At 45.5% G+C, this 21,583-nt stretch overlaps 1 long non-coding RNA gene across 1 annotated transcript in view; it reads right to left on the bottom strand.

Moving 5' to 3' along the window:
- Nucleotides 1-1,105: 1,105 nt before the first annotated feature.
- LOC122428134 overlaps nucleotides 1,106-21,583 on the bottom strand; it is a 35,879-nt gene continuing 15,401 nt past the window's right edge. The window contains exon 3 of the long non-coding RNA XR_006265653.1: nucleotides 1,106-1,444. This is a non-coding gene — a long non-coding RNA (uncharacterized LOC122428134). The remainder of the gene's footprint in view (nucleotides 1,445-21,583) is intronic.

Here is a 21,583-nt window from a genome sequence, read left to right as displayed (position 1 = left end):
TGGAGGTTGAGCAGAAGGTCTTCAAGAAGCTCTGAGTCAGGGACCTATGCATTAAGGAAAATGAGAGCCTTTCCCAGCATCTACGCCCACTCAATCGGAAGCAGCATTTCAAAAACAACAACAAAAAGGGGATAGCCTGAACTTTCCCTAAGAAGTGCCACATTAATTCTCCCAGAAGTGTTTACAACAAAGAGAAAAGAAAGGAACATCCAGAGCTTGAAATAAACACGCTGATATGGCTACATGTAAAAGCTGTATCTTTATTAAAAGGGATAAAAAAAATCAACTTGTATCCCTGAAATGCCTAAATTACAGGATACTTTTTAAATAAAGAAATGCTGTCTTATTACCTTAAAATGTATAGTATATTCAATCAGATTAAGACAATATTAGTCCTCTAGGACCTACTTTAATGAATGAATAGGAATGGTTTGTAATTACCAAATCAATTGTCTCATGCAACTAGGTCTTAAAAATAGTTCATTTTCTTAACTAGATTAAGCACTCTCTCTCTCTGAAAATCTTGTGTACCTTTGTTTTATAAAGCTTTTTTTTAAGCCCTAAAGCAAAGGAAATCTGTAACCTGGCTTCACTGTTGGTGGTTACAGAAGGACCCAGAACAGAGGGCCTTGGGTGGGCACAGGTGGGACAGCAGAAAGGTCTGTCTCTGCAGGTTTGATCCTACTTCTGATTAGCCTCATGCTGATTTTTCATCCCACCTGAGAAAAGCCAGAATGTCAAACTTGGCCCCCAAAATTCAACCCTTCCAAGAAAACACAGGAGTTCATATGTTCCTGGGTTTCACTCCCACTGTTTAAGACTGTGATTTAGATCATCTCAAATTTCTGACAAGAATATATTTTGTTGTGAGTAAGAGGCTGCCCTGCACCTGTTCACTAAACCCGGGAGGTTTTTCAAATCTAGATTTTCTCTGGCAGAGGAGACCTTGGAAATCAACCACTTGGTGAATCCCATTGACTCTCCAAATCCCCTCCGCATGCCCTGCCCCCTACCCTCACCTCTCAGCCTGCTCAAAAAATAGCTTTTGACTGTGGCCTTTAACAATATGATAATTTATTTAAAACAGATACAGTCCTGAAAGTGACCCACTTAAAATTATTAAAGAGATACTGTGTTTATTTTTGCTGTCCATAAAACAGAAAATGGTTTATGAATATGCAAACCGATCTGATGTAATTAGCATGATTGGCTCCTACCGCACTCCGTTTTATGTGGTTAGGAGAGTAGATGCACAAACTAATGAGGTCATGTTAATGTGCCTGTGAAGAGAGCTTCAGCTGTCAGAACCACGGAGGCGGATGTCTGCGAGGATCCTTTATTTTTTGCAGAATCACTGGAAGTGGGCACGCATGGGCTGAGTTCCTGCCTGGGGCCGGGGTACCACCAGGGCCGGAAGCCTCTTCCCCTTCTGCAGGCGGGAAGCCTAGATGAGAGAGAAAATTCTGTGTCCATTTGGAGCAATGATTAATGTGCTATTTAATTATCTAGAAAGTCTTCAACAAGTGCTAATAACCGAAACTCTTCTGGCAGTAGGCACGTGCCACAGGGTCCCATTAGACGTGCAAACACCTTATCGCCTGGCCCTTCTTAATTAAAATAAGAGGCCCAAATGTTAATTGTGCACCGACCACCTCTTGGGATTAATCTGCCCCGGTTGTTGGGCCCAGTGAACCCAGAAAGCGGATTTCTTATTCAGGCATGAGGCTCGTACAGGTCCTGATGCCCTGCCACACACTCGGTCCTGCCAGGGCCCCGCTGGGGAGGGGCAGAGGAAAGGAAGGGGCCACGGACCGGCAGGGAGGCTTTTTAATCAGAATGCTCGAAGGCATGTCTCAGAAAGCTTCTTAGATATTGAACAGGACACACAGACCTCCACTGAGCTGCTCCTTTACATCGCTTCTAAAGCATAAACATATGAACTTGAAAACCTTATTTTCCATTTCTGCCAGCTCCTCTCTAGCTATAAAAATACACCTCGCCTCTGCTTCTTGGTACCCCCTCTCTCCAACACACACACACACACACACATTTTGCACCAGAAACAAAGAACATCTTGAGAGCGCCAATGTTAAAGGGGAGGAACCAGTAGAAAGTGAAAAATGAGGTTTTGGTGCTAATCAAAGACTTAGTCAAGTTCAATGTAAAGAGATCTCACAGGAAAGACTGAGTTGGCTCGTTGTAAAGACACTTCAGCTGAAAGAAAAGGCAGTCGTGTTCTTCAGCCTGCACCAGGCAGCAGCCGTGACTCCCACTTTTGGAGAAGCAGCTGGTCCATTCCTGATGGTCTTCAGTCACAGGATCTCAAAGAAGAAAGTTTTTTTGAGTACCTACCATGTATCTGGTGCTTTTCGGGACCCCATGAAGTAAAGATTTTGAGGCTTTGAGAGAGTGAATAACTTGCCAAAGGGCTAGTCAATGGCAGAGGCAGTCTCCAGATCAGGTCTGTTATGCTTAATGAAAGCTAGTTGCTCGGTTGTGTCCAACTTTTTGTGACCCCATGGACTGAGGCTCACCACGCTCCTCTCTCCATGGAATCCTCCAGGCAAGAATCCTGGAGTGGGTAGCCATTCCCATTCTCCAAGGGAGTCTTCCTGACCTAGGGATTAATCCCAGGTCTCCTGCATTGCAGGCAGATTCTTTACTATCTGAGTTCATGTTTTTTCCCCATGTTATCTTAGGACAAGGGACAAAAGGGGACACACAAGTGTGGGTCTCACTCTGTGATGCCTTAAGTTTGGCATGTTTAAGGAAAAGAATAGTCTTTAGCCAAAAATAGTTCTACAGCCTTGAAAACTAGCTAGAGTTTGACAGTGGGGAACGGCAGCAGATACCACCCACATAACCCCAGGGAAGGAGATTAGCAGGAAAATAAATGGAGCTGGATCTCTTCAGCCTGGTCTCCAGGCACTCTTGTCCTTGGGCTCTACATCTTGGTCACATGGAATTCATTTGCCTCTTCCCAGATGTGCCACGGACCTGCACATCCCCGTGTCTGTGCCCCGCTGTTCCCTCTGGCTGGATTTCCCTCCCGTGCTGCATCTCACGCTGGGAAAGGTTGAAGGCAAAAGGAGAAGGGGGTGGCAGGGGACGAGATGGTTAGACAGCATCACCAACTCAATGGACGTGAATGTGAGCAAACTCCGAGGGAGAGTGAAAAGAGGAGCCTGGAATGCTATAGTCCCTGGGGTTGCAGAGTCAGACATGACTTAGCGACTGGATGACAACAGCTGCATCTCCTTTCACTTCTTCACATAGCAGCTGGCTATATCCTTCAAGGCTGAACTTGAACTTCCTTTTTTTCTGTAGACTTACATTCCTACAGAAGCAGGCACACATCATCACACTGGAATATAGCTACATGTTCATCTATCTTCCCGGCTAGTCTGTATGTTTTTTGAAAAGATGGAACCTGAATGTGTGTTTATAGCACTTAGCCATTGCCAGGTACATAGAAGGGGCTCTGTAAATGTTTTTGTTAAATGAATGAATAAAGGAACAAGTAAAGTTTTAAGCAGTGTGTGATCCTTTTCTTGGGGTTTTTACACTTTAAGGAGTACACTTCTGAGATCATTTCTTGCCTTTTTACACAGAGATCCCTACACTCCAGCAGGGTACAGTTCCCAGCCATGAAAGCAGAGATGCCAAAAGGTCCCATCCCAATCCAAAATCTCTCACCCACGCACTGTCCAGTATCTGTTTTCATCCTGATTTTGTGGCACCTGGCACCTCCTTCCTAAATATTTATCACAGTTGTAATTTTGCATCTAGTTAGGTGATCCTTTGATTAATAGCCAGTAACCACCTCCTTCACTGGCTGATAGGATCCACAAGGGAAGGTTCTGTTTGTCTTTTTTTCTTTAATCACTGTTGTCCAGCCCATACCTGGCCCAGAGGAGGCGCTTCATAAATATCTGTTGACATTCAGTCTGTCCATCTCTACAGCAAGCCCTCCTCCAGTCCTGCCGTTCTGTGATGCTCTGCTAGCCCCACCTTTATTTTTTCCGGCTTTATTGAGATATAATTGACATAGAACACTGTATATGTATATACACAAGACAGGGATTTTGTGTGTGTGTATATTGCAAAATGATCGCCACAGTATGGTTAGTTAATTCATCCATCACCTCATATAGTTAAAATACTTGTGTGTGTGTGTGTGTGGTGAGAGCTTTTAAAATCTACTCTCAACAACTTTTGAACATGCGGTACAATATTGTTAACTATAATCACTGTACTATACACTGCATCCCCAGAGCTTATTTATCTTATAACTGGAAGTTTATGCCTTTTGACCACCTTCACCCATTCCTCCATTCTGCTCCCCAGATACCACCAGTCTGCTGTTTCTATGAATTTAGCTTTTTAGATTCTTCATAAAAGTGAGGTCATACAGAACGTCTTTCTCCATCTGGCTTGTTTCATTTAGCATGATGCCCTCAATGTCAAGGATTTCCTTCTTTTTTATGGCTGAATAACATTCTATTGTATACATACACACCACGTTTTCTGTATCCATTCATCTGTTGATGGACGCTTGTTTCCATGTCTTGGCTATTGTAAATAGGGCTGTAATGAACATGGGGGTGCAGATGTCTTGTCAAGATGGTGATTTCATTTCTTCAGAAGTGGATCCCAAAGTGAGTTCCACATTTAGAGTCACTCTTGGGAGTAAAAGCTTTAAGTTTCCAGAAGGTCCAGGTCAAAATTAAAATCTATCCTCAAGCAAGAGTATACTAATACGAAAGCAAGGGCTGGCCTGGCAGACTGGCCAACTATCAGGAAAAGGGGCCTTGACAAAAGGCCAAGAGATGGGTGTGGTTGTAGCAACAAAGACAGGTGAGCCTGGGAGGAACCCAGCTGGAGAAGCAGGCCTAGGCACGGCTGTCAGGGCTCAGAAAGCCAAGAAGCAGTACTGGGGGTCAACACTGGAAAAGGATAAGAATAAGGGCATCCTCTGAGTGTCCCAGGGCAGCCCTCACAAACTACCACAAACAAATTTATTGTCTCTCATCTCTGGAGGCTGGAAGTCTGAAACCAAGGTGTTGGCAGGATCATGTATCTTACAAAGCTTTTTGAGGAGGATCCATCCTTGCCTTTTCCAGCTTCTGGCAGTCAAGGTCTTCCTTGGCTTATGACAGCATCAGTCCAGTCTCTGCCCCTGTCCACACACAGCCAGCTTTCCTCTGTGTCTTCATGTCATCTTTCCTGTGTCATCTCTTTCTTCTCCTCTTCTTATAAGGACTCCAGTCCTATTAGAGTGGGGCCCACCCTATTTCACCATGACCTCATCTTAACTTGCTTACATGCACAAAGCCCCCTTTTCCAAATAGGGTCACATTCACAGTTCCAGCATCAGAGGTTAGGATTTGAACATATTGTTTGGTGGCAAGGGGAAGAATAATTCAACCAAGAGAGGAATGAAAAAGCAGAGTCTTAAATCAGCAAACCTTTGACCACTGCTGTGAGATGGGCTACATGTGGGTCTCTTCAGGGGAAAAAAAATGAATGAGATGCCAATACAAAGTCCAAAAAGGAAATGTCCTCGAGAGGCACTCGATGTCATGAGGGTTCAAAGAAAGCAAGATCCTGTTCAGAGAAACCTTGACAGAGGTGGTTGGCTTTGAGATCTTGTTGAGGATGGATCAGAGTTCAGCAGATGGATATGGGAAAAGCAGATGTGGTCAAGGAAAAGAACCCAGCACAAGCAAACCACGCAGAACAGGATATGTGCTCTGCCCCATGACATTTCAGGTTTAGAAGAGGGAGGGAAGTGATTAGATTTTGGTTTTAGCAAAAATTCCAGTCAATGCACCAGCGTATCTAAGGTCCTGCCGATGGCGGTTGCTGCCTACCGCTAGCTCAGCATGAGGTCTGCTCTCCCCACTGTCCCGGGGGCACCAGACATATCAAGTCAATGCTCTTGAGAACTTGCTTACTCGAAATTTCCTTCTTAGCTTATTTATGGGCAAACACCCACCTGCCTTTTATAGCTCACCTCCAATGGCCCTGGTTTGGTCTGTTGTGACTTATTTATGCTTCCAAAACAGTGTCAGCTCACTGCTGTCCCGTAAGACACCTTGTTGTCACCATCTGTCACAGTCTAGCTCCCCGTCCGGACCACAGGCTTCTGGAGATCAGGGTTTGGGTCATTTCTATGTCAACCAGTAACCAACTTGGGGTCTGGTGTGGGGTTGGCATGCTATGGCAATCCCTGTCTGCAGTGCTGAGGAAAGGTGGGAAGAGAAGAAACCAAACCAGTAGGACCCATTTAGCTGGCCCTCACAGGAGCACTGGCGAGAAACAATAAGGCTTGGCCTTTCCTGGTGGTCCAGTGGTTAAGAATCTACCTACCAATGCAGGGGACACGGGTTCGATCCCTGATCCAGGAAGATCCCACATGCGGGGGAGCAACTAAGCCTGATCACCACAGCTAGAGAGGAACCACTGCTTACTGCCACTAGACAAAGTCTGTGCTCAGCAACAGAGACCCAGGGCCATCATAACCAACAAATAAATGAAATAAAAAATTGATAAGGTTTGAAATGTTACCGAGGTAGCGTCAGGGAAGGAAGGAAGACAGACTAGAAAGACTTCTCCCCAAGTCTAGAAGAACTGACTCCATCATTTGGCCTCCTACATCCAGAACAACTCTCTGTGAAGCGCCAAGGAGCAGGTTTGTCCTCAGCTAGTCAGCCCTGATTCTGGGCAACAAGCATACACTCTGTGGAGCTTAGCTTGAGGTCATTTTGGGGAAGATTTGGGGTCTGGTACAGTCCCAGCCAAATCCCCAGGGTAGCTCTTTCTGCTGTTTGCCCAAGTAGTAGTGTTAGTTGCTCAGCCATATCCAACTCTTTGTGACCCCATGGACTGTAGCCTGCCAGGCTCCTCTGTCCATGGAGTTCTCTAGGCAAGAATACTGGAGTCGGTAGCCATTCCCTCCTCCAGGGGATCTTCCTGATCGAATCAGGGTCTCCCTCATCGCAGGCAGATTCTTTACCATCTGAGCCACCTGGGAAGCCAAGTCCTCCCCTTAAAGTCTCCTCTAGAGCCCAAGAAGGGCCCTGCTATAGCCCTTCGGTGGGCTAAGAGCGACCCCCAGTGACCAGAAACCAGCCCAATCAGGGTCCTCCCTGCAGGTTCTGTTTAAAGGGAAAGTCAGGGCTGTGCTCCAGCCTCCTGAGAATCAGCCCCATCGAGACAGCAGAGAGCCCAGAGAGTGCATGAGGGCCAGCCTTCCCCCTCCCCACCCCCAATTCAGTAAGGCCCGCCTCCTCCCTCGGCACCTCTGACACGTTTCAGGCTGGCCCAGCCTTTCACATCTTTTGGTGAATAAGAGCCTTCCCCCAAGGACCACTGTTTTAGCTTCTAAAAAAACAAGCTGGCTCTGTCACAAGCAGGACACGATGGACTTGGACATAGAAGGTCTGCAGAGGCTGCCATGGGACACTTTTGGGCCCCATTCCCACAGGGCTCCAGACAGTGATCTACACTAATCTCACTAGCTTACAGCAAGGGTCCTTGTGCTCATATACACACCACAGGCCTGGCTGCTGCTATGACCTAGAGGAAGCAAGAGGGAGAGAAGATATTATTGTGTTCCATGGATTCAATCTCCATCTACCCCATATGGAGACTGTCTCTCCTCTGACTTGGAAGACCCAACTGGGGCTTATAGTCATGGAGTTAAATCGAGTTATTAACCATGCATACTCTCTCTTTCTGTCTTTTCTGTACCTTCCTTCCTGCCATTCCTCATCTTCTCTCACCAGTACCTGTGATTGGGAACTCCCCATTTTTTCTGTTTGCAAGGGTATTTTGGTGTCACTTGAAGGCAGGGCTTTAGACAAGAAGCCAAAAAAAAAAAAAGGAATAGCATTCTGACAAGGCAAGAGAGGAGAGTGTCCTGTTCTCCCTGCCTTCAAAAAGCTAGAGAGGGGCTTCCCTGGTGCTCCAGGGGTTAAGAATCCACATAGCAATGCAAGGGGCAATCCCTGATCCAGGAAGATCCCACGTGCATGGAGCAACTAAACCTGTGTGCCACAACTACTGAGCTAACACTCTGCAGCTACCAAAGCCCGCACGCCTAGCGTGTGTCTTCCACAAGAGAAGCCTGAGCGCAGCAAAGAAGAGTAGCCCCCACTACTGCAACTAGAGAAAGCCTCCGTGCAGCAAAGAAGACCCACCATGGCCATAAATCTCTTTTTAAAAATACCAAGAGGGAGGCTCCCTTTGGCTGCACGGATATGGATACAAAGCTATCCATAGACATATGACACATCCTTTCAGCAGACACTAAAGTACTTACAATGTACTGGCCACCCTCAAACCTGTCCACCTTCCATTTTTAAAGCCCGCTCACATCTCTTAAGGGGCTTCCTTGTACTTCAGTCGGTAAAGAATCTGCCTGTAATGCAGGAGACCTGGGTCCAATTCCTGGGTCGGGAAGATCCCCTGGAGAAGGAAATGACAACCCACTCCAGTATTCTTGCCTGGAGAAGCCCATGGACAGGGGAGCCTGGTGGACTACAGTCCATGAGGTCACAAGAGTCGGACATGACTGAGGGACTACACCACCACCATATCTCTTAAGTCTTCTGATTCTCACATCAACCTATGAGCTACATATGATGATCCTAACGTCACTCCAACTTCACTTTAGAGACAAGAGCCCGGAGAAGCCACAAGGAAGAGCCAGGTGAGAACCCAGGTGTTCTGACTTCTAATCCAGGGCTCTTTCTCCTGTAATGGCCACAGAACATCAGCCTTTAAGTCACCAAGTTGAACAGTTTTCAAAGCCCAGCACCTCCAACCAGACTCTGACATCCCAAACAAAGTCACTGCCCTTCAAGAAGGCCAGGAAGAATCTAAGGGATGGTGACAGTGACTTTGTGTTCACAGAAGTCCCCTACTCAGCATGGTCAGAAGGTATAGAAGTCAGGATCCAAATGCACAGTCACTAAGGGGACTTAGGAAAAGGCTGCCCTCCAACCTCAGGCTTCCCAAGTGGCACTAGTGAAGGACCCACCTGCCAATGCAGGAGACATAAGGGATATTGGTTCAACCCCTGGGTTGGGAAGATCCCCTGGAGGAGGACATGGCAACCCACTCCACTATTCTTCCCTGGAGAATCCCATGGACAGAGAAGCCTGGCGGGCTCTAGTCCATAGGGTCGCAAAGAGTCGGACACAACTGAAGCGACTTAGCACACACGCAACCAACTTTAGGTACTTGAATTGGAGTTCCCTTTGAACCTGGAAGAGTCAGTTTTGAAACATCATAGAAATTTTTACCTTATGTTTTGAGTGGTCAAATTTGTGCAATTCATTACTCTAAGCTGTCTACTAAAAATATAGTCACAAAGAAGTAAGGAATTGAAAACATCACATAATACCATCTCCTTCAATACTAAAATTTGTCCAGATGATTTAGATGAAGTTGTGGGTAACTTACAAAATGATCTAGAGTATTCTTTGTGTTGACAACTGGACAGATAGCTATGCCTTTTAATACAACATTCTTCAATGTCCTAATCAATGACATAATTCTGCACCTAAAGATCCAAGAAGGAATCTCTGGCATTCTTAACTCATTCATGTCACAAATATTTATTGATCATCCATTCTGTACCCTGGGTGCTGGAAATACAATGGTGACCAATGCAAACACACTCACTGCCTACAACTTGCAGCAAAGTCAGAGATGCAGACAATACAATTCTAAACTAAGTGATGTTTTGCTATGGGAATAACGGATGCAATGAGAATAAAGGTGCAGTAGGGGCCTCTGACCAAGCTTAGATGATCTGGGAAGGCATCTTGGCGTGGTAGACTTTAGCCAAAGGATAGAGATAGAGGGACAGTGGAGAGGCCAGTGGGGAGGTTGAGTCCCAAGTGGGAGAAACAGCTTGTGCAAAGGATGGGAGCTTAGTGAATGGATGAGACATCTACGAAGTTGACTGCAAGAGGTGGAAAGAAGGGCTTTAAGGGAGATGAGGTCAGAGAGGCTGGTAGGGGCCAGACCATGAAATGCCTTTCATATAATGTTCAGGTATGTGAACTTGAACATGAAGGCAAAGCCCTAACAAACTAGAAGTCACCTTTTGGAGGGTACAACTCAGGCTGAAATCTATCCCTTCATAACCCTGGAAGCTTTGACAGAGAGAAAATATACACTGTGAATGAACTGTTCAAGAGAAATGACCTCAAATGCAAAATATTCATATTTGCGGGGGTCAGTGTCCACAGCCCAGTTCCAGTGCTGGCTTCACCTCTAAGAACAAAGTGGTAAGTAAAGTGCTTGACAGACTTTATTTTCTTGGGCTCCAAAATCACTGCAGATGGTGACTGTAGCCATGAAATAAAAGACGCTTGCTCCTTGGAAGAAAAACCATGACAAACCTACACAGTATATTCAAAAGCAGAGACATTACTTTACTGACAAAGGTTCATCTAATTAAAGCTATGGTTTTTCTCGGAGTCATGTGTAGATGTGAGAGTTGGACCACAAAGAAAGCTGAGCGCTGAAGAATTGATGCTTTTGAACTGTGATTTTGGAGAAGATTCTTGAGCGTACCTTGGACTGCAAGGAGATCAAACCTGTCAATCCTAAAGGAAATTAGTCCTGAATATTCATTGGAAGGACTGGTGCTAAAGCTGAAACTCCAATACTTTGGCCACCAGATGCAAAGAAGTAACTCATTGGAAAAGACCTTGCTGCTGGGAAAGATTGAAGGCAGGAGGAGCAGGGGACGACAGAGGATGAGATGATTGGATGGCATCACTGACTTGATGAATGTGAGTTTGAGCAAGCTCCAGGAGTTGGTGAAGGACAGAGAAGCCTGGCATGCTGCAGTCCATGGGGTTGCAAAGAGTCGGACATGACTGAGCAATTGAGCTGAACTGAAATGCAAGTGCTTGAGGGTGTGGGCTGGAAAGGAATTGAAGGGTCCCTTCAATTCAAATGTGTCAAAGACACCAGTGTTTAAACACTGGTTCTGCAAAACATACACTTCCTGACTGGAAGCATTCCTAGTGTTTTCAGAACTCAGTTTCCTCATCTGTGAAATCAGAATAATCACACCTACAAGCCTCTGGGACTGCTGCAAAGATAGATGAAATGAATAGAAAATTCTTAACACAGTGCCTGGAATGTATTGCACAATTTATGGTACTATAATTCTTAAATGTATTTTGCCCTAGACCATAGGGTCTGAAAACTGGGTGTAGACTGATGAATTTTGCTAAAAATGCAGAGTCCAAAATGGTAGCTACAGAAGTTTCGCACAAGCCCGCCTCCTAGTGGGGTCTTTATTTCTAGTCCTGAATTGTATGTCAGTGAGAGCTAACACTGAAACTCTGCATGGTCAATACTTGGACTCTGCTTCCTGGGAAGGAAAACCTCCCTGGGAAAAATCTTCTGGGATTTGGATGCAACACAGCAACCTGACTGGCTCGGACAGGCTCTAGGGGGCTCCCAGCAAAGGATCCAGATGCAAAGCCAGAGAATATTATCATTAACTTAAAATGTGAGGCAGAGAACCCCTCTGAGAGGTTGTGGGAAGAGGTGGGGCATGATGTATGGAATCATTCCTAGGGTTCTTGTAACAGAACATTCAAACACTGTGGCTTAAACAACAAAAATCTATTCTCTCGTAGTTGGGGAGTCCAGAAGTCTGATCAAGGTGTCAGCAGGGCCACGCTCCCTTGGAAGGCTCTGGAAGTAAATCTTTCCTTGCCTCTTCCAGCTTCTGTGGCTCCAGGCAAGCTTCAGCTTGTGGCTGCAAAATTGCAATGCCTTTCTCTATCTTCACAGGACCTTCCTCTCTTGCCATCATGTTGTGCCTCTGCTCCCTCTGTTATTATTATTGTTTTTTTTGCCACACTGGGTTTCTGATGCAGCGCACAGGCTTTCTCTAGTTGCAGCGCACGCAGGCTTGTCTTGCAGTACACGGGGTTCTCACTGCTGTGCACGGACTTCTCTGCAGCCCACGGGTCACAACTAGAGAGGAGCACACGTGCCATAGCGAAGATCCCTGGAGGGCACCACAACGAAGACCAGAGGCAGCCAAAAATAAATAAATAAAGATAAATTTTTAAAAAGAAGCCATACAAAGACATAGTTTGACTCTTCCAGAGCCATCCTCACCTAGAAGGGGAGACAAGGGTTTCATTACCATGGGAGTGCGAAAGATACCTATGAGGAAATATTAATTCAAGCAAAAGATTCATTCTTTCTTTTTTACGTATAAATTATGCAACATAGTTGTTTTACAATGATTAATATTATTTCAGGGGCCTGACAAACACCATTTACAATGCAAATCTCCAGGCTGCAGAAAGGTACCGGCAATCAGGGAATGATGTCTGCCGGGCTGGAGTGGGGCTGAGGTGAAGCCCGGGGAAAGTCACACGGCTTGCCTTTGAACACAACGTCCAAGAGCATGCACGCCCCTCACAGCAAAGGCTCGGGGAAGACCTTCCAGATCAGCCCAGCGGGCCTTCTGAATGGCCTTCTCCTGCCCAGGTCTACCTTCGCATCCTGAGGCTTCCCTTTAAAAAGTCACATGCTTTCACTCCTAACCAAGAGAAAGCCACATGACTAGGGGTGGGAAGATGGGAAACTGGAAAACAACAACATGGGGAAATGTGTCAAAGTACCCATCTGTTCTAATCCATCCCATCATTAATAACCTCTCCTCCCCCCGCCAGGAAAGAGAAAGCAGGAGACCTCCCACTGTGCTTTATCACCCGTCTCCTCGGAGCCATCTCCATTGCTCGTGTGATCTCATGCTTTGATGTCGCTTGATTCCTTCAATGTGTGATTAGCACACACTTGGCACCGCACACCCAGTTTTAGTCCTTCGCAGGACTAAAACCTAAATTCACCCATGAGAACCCCCCAAGCCGTGACACCAAAGTGTCCTCGTGAGAAGGCCACTCTAACTCAGCTGCCCTGCACAGGGGGACATCCTGATGCAGAATGAACCATCCCCTAGTCCTGCCTGGGCTTAAACAGTCCCAAACACATCCCAGGGAAATCTCAGTCACTCTGGAATCCAATTTTCCCTTACAGCTTTATCCCCATTGCTTCTGATGTCCTGTGTTATAAATGTAGAAATTCAATAAGTGTGAGATTTTCTAGAGAGAGAGGGAGGGGAAAAAACTCATGATAGCATGGCATATACATTGCCGAATCATTAATTTGCCAGTACAACAATACCCCTGCAATGTTGCAGCTGGTTTCCTTAGTTACATGTTAGAGTAACTTACAGCAAAACATTTTGGGGTAATAAAATGTTCCCACTTGAATTCTGAATAAACTTTCACATGAGGTAAGGAAGTGTTATTCTAAAAATAGCAGATTAAGCAATCAATTAGCTTATTCAGTCATTCCATGAAACCTTAAAGTATGAAAATATTGTATTTACTGGAAATATGATGGGCTATCAGAATTGTGTCTGACAGGGCTGGTCAGTTACATTTTGAAGAATCGCTTGGAAATCTTTTCCTGTTTAACACTCAGCAATATAGAAACAGTTCACCTGGGCATTCTGAAATGAAGAGTTTATTTTTAAGGAGCTGATAATCAAAAATGGATTACTTGCCTGTACTGGATTTCAGGCAGTCTGAATTTCCAAATCATAATTTTCTAGAGGGCAATAGTTTTCAGACTTTACTGTGCCTCAGAATCCCCTGGAGGGCTTGTTAAAACACAGATTACTGGGCCCTACCAGACGTTCCAATTCAGTAGGGCTGGGGTAGAAACTGGGAATATGCATTTCTAACAAGTTCCCAGGTTGTGCTGATGCCTCTGGTTGGAAAATCATATTCTAAACCAGGACCTACTGTATAGTACAGGGAACTAGGCGCAACATTTTGTAAAAACCTATAAGGGGAAAGGATCTGAAAGAAAAGATATGTGTGTGTGTGTGTGTGTCTGTGTGTGTCTGTGTGTGTGTGTGTGTCTGTGTGTCTGTGCGTGTGTGTGTGTGTCTGTGTGCGTGTGTGTGTCTGTGTGTGTGTCTGTGTGTGTGTGTCTGTGCGTGTGTCTGTGTGTGTGTCTGTGTGCGTGTGTGTCTGTGTGTGTGTTTGTGTCTGTGTGTGTGTTTGTGTCTGTGTGTGTGTTTGTGTCTGTGTGCGTCTTGTGTGCATCTGTATGTGTGTGCGTCTGTGTGTGTGTGTCTCTGTCTCTGTGTGTGTATGTCTGTGTGTCTGTGTGTGTGTGTCTGTATCTCTGTGTGTGTGTCTCTGTGTGTGTGTGTCTGTGTGTGTGTCTGTGTGTGTGTCTGTGTGTGTGTGTCTGTGTGTGTCTCTGTGTGTCTGTGTGTGTGTCTATGTCTGTGTGTCTCTGTGTGTGTATGTGTCTCTGTGTGTCTGTGTCTCTGTGTGTCTGTGTGTGTGTCTCTGTGTGTCTGTGTGTGTGTGTGTCTGTGTGTGTGTGTGTCTGTGTCTGTGTCTATGTGTGTCTGTGTCTCTGTGTGTCTGTGTGTGTGTGTCTCTGTGTGTGTGTCTGTGTGTGTCTCTGTGTGTGTGTGTCTCTGTGTGTGTCTGTGTCTGTGTGTGTGTCTCTGTGTCTGTGTGTGTATGCTGTGTGTGTCTGTGTGTGTGTGTGTCTCTGTGTGTGTCTCTGTGTTTGTGTGTCTGTGTGTGTCTCTGTATGTGTGTCGGTGTGTCTGTGTGTGTGTCTGTCTGTGTCTCTGTGTGTGTGTCTGTGTGTCTCTATGTGTCTGTGTCTGTGTTTCTGTGTCTGTGTGTGTCTGTGTGTGTCTGTGTCTCTGTGTGTGTCTGTGTGTGTCTCTGTGTGTGTGTCGGTGTGTCTGTGTGTGTGTCTGTCTGTGTCTCTGTGTGTGTGTCTGTGTGTCTCTATGTGTCTGTGTCTGTGTGTGTCTGTGTGTGTCTGTGTCTCTGTGTGTGTCTGTGTGTGTGTGTGTCTCTGTGTGTGTGTCTCTGTGTATGTATGTGTCTGTGTGTGTGTGTCTCTGTGTGTGTGTCTGTGTGTGTCTGTGTGTGTGTGTGTCTCTGTGTGTGTGTCTCTGCGTGTGTATCTCTGTGTGTGTCTGTGTGTGTGTCTCTCTGTGTGTCTGTCTCTGTGTGTGTGTCTGTGTCTGTGTGTGTGTCTCTGCGTGTGTATCTCTGTGTGTGTCTGTGTGTGTGTCTCTCTGTGTGTCTGTGTGTGTCTCTGTGTGTGTGTGTCTCTGTGTGTGTGTCTGTGTCTGTGTGTGTCTCTGCGTGTGTATCTCTGTGTGTGTCTGTGTGTGTGTCTGTGTGTGTGTCTGTCTGTGTGTGTCTTTGTGTGTCTGTGTGTGTGTCTGTGTGTGTGTCTGTGTGTGTGTGTGTGTCTGTGTGTGTGTGTCTGTGTCTGTGTGTATGTCTCTGTGTTTGTGTGTGTGTGTGTCTGTCTGTGTGTGTCTGTGTGTGTGTCTCTGTGTGTGTATCTCTGTGTGTGTCTGTGTGTGTGTCTGTGTCTGTGTGTCTGTGTCTGTGTGTGTGTCTCTGTGTTTGTGTGTGTGTGTCTCTGTGTGTGTGTGTGTCTCTGTGTCTGTGTCTGTGTCTGTGTGTCTGTCTCTGTGTGTGTATCTCTGTGTGTGTCTGTGTGTGTGTCTCTGTGTGTGTGTGTCTCTGTGTGTGTCTCTGTGTGTGTGTGTCTGTGTGTGTGTGTGTCTCTGTGTGTGTCTCTGTGTGTGTGTGTCTCTGTGTGTGTGTGTCTGTGTGTAACTGACTCACTTTGCTGCCGTTGCTCAGTCTCTAAGCCGTGTCTGGCTCTTTGTGACCCCGTGGGCTGCAGCGTGCCCGGCTTCCCCGTCCTCCACTGTCTCACTTCGCTGTACACGTGAAACTCACACTCTGTGAATCAACTATACTTCAATCTAAAAAAAAAGAAAACCATATTTTAGAGGACAGCTAAAAATGATCTTTCTGATCCCCATAAACCTAAGCTACAAAAAGGGGATTTTTTTTTAATAAATCACCTTAAAACAATTGGAATGCCACAGCAATGTCATAGCTCCTCTTTTCTTATATGTTTTACAGAAGTCTTTAGGAGACGAGTCCATTCTCCTGGAAGATGGAGAAATGTAGCTGGGCAGAGACTTCATAGTTTAGAAAAGGATATTCAGGGGGCTGAGACCTCGCCTGAGATCAGGCCAGCATCACACAATGTAGAATAGGGACCCTGTTTGTAATCAGCTCCATCCCCAGACCTTTGCGGGCAGCCAGACAAGGGGCAGGAGCCCCGTATATGCTTCCAATGCGTAGCCTGACTTAAGGCTACAGTCAGCGAGTACCTTCGTTTTGTTACGGATTTTACTAAATGTGTTCACGGAGTCACTGGGGGTGGAAAAATACTTAAGTCACCCTTAATTATATCAGGAGTATATATGCCCTTTCGCTCCTGATATAACTATCCAGGTCTCCAGGTGGAGAGTCAACTTATAAAATGGAAAGGGCCGGAGTCAGGACCTCTTGGATTTGGTTCTGTCTGTGCCCTGACTTGCCAGTGACCTTGGGCTCTCCTTCATCTCCAAGAGCATCAGACCAGTGTTCCCTGAGAACGCCTTCCAGCCCCAGTGATCCAGGAGTCAACTTTGATCGTATGCTTGTTCTTTGTTTTATCTTTCAATTTCAATTTGAGGTAAAGGAAATTCCCAAATTACTGTTTTGAATCTTGTGGAGGATCGCTTCCCACGGCTAATTTCTCAAGTTCAGTTTCTTTCCTCCAGAAGCTTGCTGTGTCCACATTTCAATTAATTGCCTATTGGCACACACCCGACTCCAAATATTTGTGTAGTTCCCGAGAAAGCCTCATTCAGCTAAGTACCTGATCGCGTCAACCTGCTCTCTGGTTCCAACATCTCAGAATATCCAAGCGAGGAAATATGCAAATGCCAAAGTCACCCAGAGAGAATTCATCAGGGGAGGCAGTCATTGGAGGCAGGGAGAGAGGCTCAGATGAAAGATATTATCGCTTGCTGGAGACAGGGAAATCAGGGTGGGGGAAGGGAGGAGGTGGAGAATCTGAAGACTGGAAAAGCTCACACCTTATAGCACATGCTGCTGTTTTCTTCAAAGAAGGGCTGAGCAGATCAGCTGAGTTACAAATAAGCTATGGAGGTACTTGCAGGGAGCCAGGGCTTGTCTTAGCAGCTGGCAGAAAATGGAGTATTACTACAGAGACTACTCCAAGTCTCTATGCCAATAAATCCCCCTCTCCCACTTGCTGGCAAATTCCTACCAATAGAATCATGCTTCAGTGTGTTTGATAACATTGCGAAAAGGTTAGGGTATAGTGCTCAGTGGGGCTTCCCATGTGGTGCTAGTCTTAAAGAACCTGCCTGCCAACGCAGGAGACGCAGGTTCGATCTCTGGGTCGGGAAGATCCCCTGGAGGAGGGCATGGCAACCCACTCCAATATTCTTGCCTGGAGAATTCCATGGACAGAGGAACCTGGCAGGCCACAGTCCATAGGGTTGCAAAGAATTAGACATGACTGAAGCGACTAAGCATGCACACACAATAGTGCTTAGTAACAAAACTTGGTGTGCAAATTTTGTCAACAAAGGATCTCAGATGTATAGAAGAAAAGACAAGCTAAAGACGTCAATGCTGGCTGACCTCTGGATAGTGACAGCATCGAAAAGCTTGCCCCTACTTTATATTTTTCTTTACTTCCCAAGTCTTCTACAAGTAATAAGTATTGCTTTACTGCTCTCAAGGCAAAAAAAAAAATTTTTTTTTGAGGTTGTTTTTAACAAAAAAATGTCCTTTGAAGGTAAGTGACTGTCTTCAAAAAGATCTTGGTAAAATGCAAATGCATTACCTGAAAGGGATTGTCCATCACTGATTCTGCATAGTTTAGTTTGTCATCTTTGTTGACTGTCATCCTGGAAAGCGAGATCGGGGGCCACGGATCACATTTCATTCATCTTTGGATCCTGCAAGCTCAGTACAGATCAAGGCACAGGATAGGCATCAAATGTGTATTGAATTGTACCAAGAACAGAGGAGACAAGAGATGCCAGAGGAACTGCAACCCAGGATGAGCTTCAAAAGATCAAGGGCGACTTGGAAAAGCTCGGGCAGTGTAAGCCTCAGAGGACAATATACAGTAGGGGAGTCCAAAAAGCAATGTGAAGTCCTTAAGCACTGGCCTGGGGAGGGGAGCAGAGTCAAAACAGGGTGTGGCAGGGGACCCTCACTGCACAGTTCCACCACTAGCCAGCCCTGTCTTGCAACACAGTAGTTCAACAACTTCATACATTCTTCTTCTGAGTTCTGGTTTCAAAATTCCTCCATTCAGAGAGATGCGAAAAGCAAAATGGAAGTTAAATGAAGGAAAACATGCAAAACTTCTTCAAAGTTGGCTGGGTCTGCCCCTTCAGGACTGAAGACATGGCGCGGAGTGCTAAAGAAAACTCCAGGGAAATGTCAGTCGCTTTCAAGTTTGAACAGAATCCCACAGCAAGACTCAGGAATCTAGGGAGGCAACAGAAGGCACAGCCAGGCAATCCGAGGCGCAGAATGGAAGAAGGACTTTGACAAAACAGAGTGACATGATGTGGTCGGGTTCAATGCCACCACCCACGCTCCCAGAGGAAATGACTTACATCCAAAAAATGGAAAAATACTTCCTCGATTTTCTCGTATGAGACAAGCTGCTTACACATATCATTATACCTACTCATTTAATAAATATTTATTGAGTGCCTACCGTGTGTTAGGAGCTAGAAACTGGTAATGAATAAAGCAGTACTCCCTGCTCTGCTGGAATATGTGAGCTGGAAGGAACATTCACTGTCTAGTTCAACAGCTGCAGATTACAGATCTAGAGATCGCAACCCACAGCAGGGATGCCATCTGACCAAGAGCACCCTGCTAGGGCATTGTCGCCATTTTTTATGCCAGGTGGTTTTATATGTGACTCTCAGGGCTTTCTCTGCTTACCTGCGATGCTTGTGTCCTACTCCATTGAAAATTCTACATACTCTCTAAGTCTTGTTAAAATGTCAGCTAGTCTCGGTGGAGCTTTTTCTCTGCCTTCCTTGGGGTTCCCATTGCCGTCTCTGCCTCTGTGATAACATTTGTCACAGTCTGCCTTGAACTTTCATGAGGATACACCTGTCCCACCTGCTTGATGCTGAGCCCCCTGAGGGCAGAGATGACCTCTCATTCATCACTCTATTCTCAGTACCTAGCACAGCTGGGGGGAATAGTGTTTATGGAGGAGCCACCAAAACCTGGGCTCTGAGCTAAACACTTTATACACACTGTCACATTTAATCCTCACCCAACTCTCCAAAGTGGATATGGCTTAGCTTGCTTTAAAGATGAGGAAACCAAGGCTCAGAGAGGTTAACTAACTTCCTCAGAGTCACAAAGCCTAGTAGAGGAGCTGAGATCCAGCCAGTTCCATCTAGCTCCAAAGTCCATTCTCTCTTCATTCTAATATATTGCACGTTCCATAAGCTCAAGGTAAAAAATGCTGCTCTCCTGTCCATAGCACCTGGCACAGTGTCTAGCATGGTCACACAGACCAACCTGAATCAGTGTGGGAGGGACCACAAGAGAATCTGAGTACCAGGGGGCAGGGGCCCCTGGGGGCATCTTGGAAGCTGCCTGCCAACAGAGGCGTGGAGTTGAGACACTATCAGATATCCCTTAAGCAGTTCTGCCATTATACCAACCATATCATGTTCAAGGGCAGAAAGCAAAGTGAACACATTGGTAACCTGAAAACAAAAAGCAGAAGACCTAGAGGGGGAGGGAGGAAAAGGGAGGAAGACTCAAGAAGGAGAGGATATATATATATATATGTGTGTGTGTGTGTGTGTGTGTGTATATATATATATATATATGGCTGATTTGCATTTTTGTATGGCAAAAACCAACACAACATTGTAAAGCAGTTTCCCACCAATCAAAAAATTAAAAAAAAATTTTTAATAAGCAAAAGACAAAATGAGCCCTACTATGACCATGCCATAATTCCCAGGAGATTAAAGTATAAAGCAGAACCATATGGGACAGGGTGATAAAGTGAAGTAAGGGCTGGGGAAACGATGATGTGACTGAAATCCAGGGAGGGTCAAGGACAAGGATGCTGAGACTGTTCCCATAGCAGGATATACAGAGGTGCCCTCAGAGGGGAGCCCAGCCCCCTGCACAGGGCCGAGTGGGGCTGCTAAGAGTCATCTCCCAGCTTTAGACATTTATTTCACTTCCTAATTTCCAAGCCAAACCTCCTAGGGGACTAGTGTTCCTTCTAGGTCACTGCCAGCTCCCATCCCCCACTTCCTCCCAGTCCTACTCCCTGGTCTTGCCTTGGCCTCAAACACCAGATCCGGGTCCTCAGCAGCTCCAGAGCAAATCAGAGAAGATTCAGTGTACCCACATTTCCAACTCCAGCGAAAAAATGACCACATCTCTGGGAAATTCGTAAAAGCACTGAGATTTTTTTCCTACCAGGTTCCATCAATATTTCTATAGTATTTACAAAAAAAAAAAAAACCTACCTTTCCGTGTATCTGCTTTCTTTTTTGCATGCTGAGAAGCAGATAAGCCATGTGATTTCTCTGTGCATTGCCTTCTAAGAAGCTCTGAACTAAATTCAGTGTTTGTGTCTCACCCCAGGTTACATGTTTCTTATAGGCGAGAAGAGGGGTGGATGTCTCCTTTCACTCCAACAGGGCCTAGCACACTGTTTTGCACCGGGACTCTCAGAAGACTTGTGGGAGTTAAATGTTCAAAAGCACAGTGACCCCACCTCCATCCCAAGGTTTCCAACCTTCCTTTTGATTTAAAAAAAAAAAAAAAAAGCTGTCTTACAATATATGTGTTTTTACTGTGACCTACCTCCACTCCTTTTTGTAGGAAGGCAGGGAATAAATGAATAAATAAACAAATAAATGAATAACGGATTCCCTCCTGCCTGGGGAAATGTGCATAGGGCTTTGTCAGCTCTGCTTCAAGAAAATCCTCCCTAACAGAGATTGAGCTGAGAAACAACAGTTTGGGAGCTCAGCGGGTTTCCTTTCTTTTTCTTTTTTTTTTTTTTTAAACCTAGATAAGCTTGGGTGCCTCAAGTAAATTCCCCTTTGATTGGTATGTTTCATCAGTTGAACTCTAATTGGTGCAAACAGGTAATTTGGAGATTACAAGATTTATTCTTCTATAACAGTGATTACTGATTGCTAATGATAGTGCTGATTTTTAGGTATTTAAAACCTTGACAGTTACAATACTCATATGATTTACTACAGCGTCTCTGAGACTGCCTTCTACGGATCCCTGAGGACAGAGACCATGTCCCTCGTGAGCTCTGCCCAGTACCTCATGGGCGTGTATGTGTGAATAAATGCTTTTTAATATTAATAATTGTAATAACTACAGACTATAAAGCACACACCCAGAATACTGAGTCATTCAGTCTGCTTGTAATTTCATGGATTTGAAAATGTATACTTTCTCTCAAGGAGATATTAGGATTATTAGCTTTGGAAATAATTGGCCTTAAAGGCACATCTTAAAAAGGACAAAGTCGTCAACTCTCCTCCCTGACATTTGGAGAC

This window comes from Cervus canadensis, chromosome 2 (genome assembly GCF_019320065.1).
Source record: "Cervus canadensis isolate Bull #8, Minnesota chromosome 2, ASM1932006v1, whole genome shotgun sequence".
Taxonomy (NCBI): Eukaryota; Metazoa; Chordata; class Mammalia; order Artiodactyla; family Cervidae; genus Cervus; species Cervus canadensis.
The sequence above is the reverse complement of the archived record's forward strand: the minus strand, read 5'-3'. Positions and strand labels throughout refer to the sequence as shown.